This window comes from Dama dama, unplaced genomic scaffold, assembly GCF_033118175.1.
Source record: "Dama dama isolate Ldn47 unplaced genomic scaffold, ASM3311817v1 ptg000085l, whole genome shotgun sequence".
NCBI classification, from domain to species: Eukaryota; Metazoa; Chordata; class Mammalia; order Artiodactyla; family Cervidae; genus Dama; species Dama dama.
Genome location: NW_026870902.1, coordinates 1,847,931 through 1,851,775, shown reverse-complemented (window position 1 = coordinate 1,851,775; position 3,845 = coordinate 1,847,931).

Genomic DNA, 3,845 nt, shown 5'->3' with positions numbered 1-3,845 from the left:
CTCCAGCATTTATTGCTTGTAGACTTTTGGATAGCAGCCAACCTGACTGGCGTGTAATGGTACCTCATTGAGGTTTTGATTTGCATTTCTCTAATAATGAGTGATGTTGAGCATCTTTTCATGTGTTTGTTAGCCATTTGTAAGTCTTCTTTGGAGAAATGTCTGTTTAGTTCTTTGGCCCATTTTTTGATTGGGTCATTTATTTTTCTGGAATTGAGCTGCAGGAGTTGCTTGTATATTTTTGAGATTAATCTTTTGTCTCTTTCTTCATTTGCTATAATTTTCTCCCAATCTGAGGGCTGTCTTTTCACCTTACTTATAGTTTCCTTTGTAGTGCAAAAGCTTTTAAGTTTCATTAGGTCCCATTTGTTTAGTTTTGCTTTTACTTCCAATATTCTGGGAGGTGGGTCATAGAGGATCTTGCTTTGATTTATGTCGGAGAGTGTTTTGCCTATGTTCTCCTCTAGAAGTTTTATAGTTTCTGGTCTTACATTTAGATCTTTAATCCATGAACGGATAAGGAAGCTGTGGTACATATACACCATGGAATATTACTCAGCCATTAAAACGAATTCATTTGAACCAGTCCTAATGAGATGGATGAAGCTGGAGCCCATTATACAGAGTGAAGTAAGCCAGAAAGATAAAGAACATTACAGCATACTGACACATGTATATGGAATTTAGAAAGGTGATAACGATAAACCTATATGCAGAACAGAAAAAGAGACACAGAAATACAGAACAGAATTTTGAACTTTGTGGGAGAATGTGAGGGTGGGATATTTCAAAAGAACAGCATGTATACTATCTACGGTGAAACAGATCACCAGCCCAGGTGGGATGCACGAGACAAGTGCTCCGGCCTGGTGCACTGGGAAGACCCAGAGGAATCGGGTGGAGAGGGAGGTGGGAGGGGGGATCGGGATTGGGAATACATGTAAATCCATGGCTGATTCATATCAATGTATGACAAAACCCACTGGAAAAAAAATAAAAATAAGAAAAAAAAAAAAGAAAAACATGAACAGCCTGAAAAGGTGTGAAAAATATGAAGAGCTTCAAAAGGTGTGAAATACATGAGGAGCATGAAACGGTCTGAAAAATAGGAGGAGCATCAAGCGGTGTTCAAAAACATGAAGAGCTTGAAAAGGTGTGAAAAATATGAAAAGCTTCAAAAGGTGTCAAAAATGAGGTGAGCAAAAAACGGTCTGAAAATTAGGAGGGGCATGAAGTGGTGTTGAAAACTTTAAGAGCCTGAAAAGGTGTGAGAAATATGAAGAGCTTCAAAAATGTGAGAAATATGAAGAGCTTCAAAAGGTGTGAAAAATATTAAGAGCTTCAAAAGGTGTCAAAAAAGAGATGAGCATGAAACGGACTGAAAAATAGGAGGAGCATCAAGCGGTGTTCAAAAACATGAAGAGCTTGAAAAGGTGTGAAAAATATGAAAAGCTTCAAAAGGTGTCAAAAATGAGGTGAGCAAAAAACGGTCTGAAAATTAGGAGGGGCATGAAGTGGTGTTGAAAACTTTAAGAGCCTGAAAAGGTGTGAGAAATATGAAGAGCTTCAAAAATGTGAGAAATATGAAGAGCTTCAAAAGGTGTGAAAAATATTAAGAGCTTCAAAAGGTGTCAAAAAAGAGATGAGCATGAAACGGACTGAAAAATAGGAGGAGCATGAAACGGTGTTGAAAATCATGAAGAGCCTGAAAAAGTGTGAAAAATACGAAGAGCTTCAAAAGGTGTGAAAAATATGAAGAGCTTCAAAAGGTGTCAAAAATATGAGGAGCATCAAACGGTTTGAAAAATAGGAGGAACATGAAGTGGTGTTGAAAAACATGAAGAGCCTGAAAAGGTGTGAAAAATATGAAGAACTTCAAAAGGTGTGAAAAATATGAGGAGCATGAAACGGTCTGAAAAATAGGAGGAGCATGAACCGGTGTTCAAAAACATGAAGAGACTGAAAACGTGTGAAAAATATGAAGAGCTTCAAAACGTGTCAAAAATATGAGGAGCATGAAACGGTCTGAAAAATAGGAGGAGCATGAAGCGGTGTTCAAAAACATAAAGAGCCTGAAAAGTTGTGAAAAATATGAAGAGCTTCAAAAGGTATAAAAAATATGAGGAGCATGAAACGGTCTGAAAAATATGAGGAGCATGAAGCTATGTTGAAAAACATGAAGAGCTTGAAAAGCTTTGAAATATATGAAGAGCTTCAAAAGGTGTGAAATACATGAGGAGCATGAAACGGACTGAAAAATAGGAGGAGCATGAAGCGGTGTTGAAAATCATGAAGAGCCTGAAAAAGTGTGAAAAATACGAAGAGCTTCAAAAGGTGTGAAAAATATGAAGAGCTTCAAAATGTGTGAAATACATGAGGAGCATGAAACGGTCTGAAAAATAGGAGGACCATGAAGCCATGTTGAAAAACATGAAGAGCCTGAAAAGGTGTGAAAAATATGAAGAACTTCAAAAGGTGTGAAAAATATGAGGAGCATGAAACGGTCTGAAAAATAGGAGGAGCATGAACCGGTGTTCAAAAACATGAAGAGCCTGAAAACGTGTGAAAAATATGAAGAGCTTCAAAATGTGTGAAAAATATGAGAAGCATGAAACGGTCTGAACGATAGGAGGAGCATGAAGTGGTGTTGAAAAACCTGAAGTGCCTGAAAAGGTGTGAAATATATGAAGAGCTTCAAAAGGTGTGAAAAATATGAGTAGCTTCAAAAGGTGTCAAAATATCAGGAGCCTGAAACGGTCTGAAAAATAGGAGGAGCATGAAGTGGTGTTGAAAAATATGAAGAGCCTGAAAAGGTGTGAAAAATATGAAGAGCTTCAAAAGGTGTGAAATATATGAGGAGCTTCAAAAGGTATCAAAAATAAGAAGAGCCTGATACCGTCTGAAAAATAGAGAAGGATGAAGTGGTGTTGAAAATCATGAAGAGCCTATAAAGATGTGAAAAATATGAAGAGCTTCAAAAGGTGTCAAAAATATGAGGAACATGAAAAGGTCTGAAAAATAGAGGAGCATGAAGTCGTGTTGAATATCATGAAGAGCCTATAAAGATGTGAAAAATATGAAGAGTTTCAAAAGGTGTCAAAAATATGAGGAACAAGAAAAGGTCTGAAAAGTAGGAGGAGCATGAAGCTGTGTTAAAAAATATGAGAGACTGAAAAGGTGTGAAAAATATGAAGAGCTTCAAAAGGTGTGAAATACATGAGGAGCATGAAACGGTCTGACAAATAGGAGGAGCATGAAGCGGTGTTCAAAAACATGAAGAGCCTGAAAAGGTGTGAAAATTATGAAGAGCTTCAAAAGGTGTGAAATACATGAGGAGCATGAAACGGTCTGACAAATAGGAGGATCATGAAGCGGTGTTGAAAAACACGAAGAACCTGAAAAGGTGTGAAAAATATGAAGAGCTTCAAAAGGTGTGAAAAATATGAGGAACATGAAAAGGTCTGAAAAAAAAAGAGAAGCATGAAGTGATATTGAAAAACATGAGGAGCCTGAATAGGTGTGAAAAATATGAAGAGCTTCAAAATGTGTGAAATACATGAGGAGCATGAAACGGTCTGAAAAATAGGAGGACCATGAAGCCATGTTGAAAAACATGAAGAGCCTGAAAAGGTGTGAAAAATATGAAGAACTTCAAAAGTGTGAAATATATGAGGAGCATGAAACGGTCTGAAAAATAGGAGGAGCATGAACCGGTGTTCAAAACATGAAGAGCCTGAAAATGTGTGAAAAATATGAAGAGCTTCAAAAGGTGTCAAAAAAGTGATGAGCATGAAACGGGCTGAAAAATAGGACGAGCATGAAGTGCTGTTCTAAAACATGAAGAG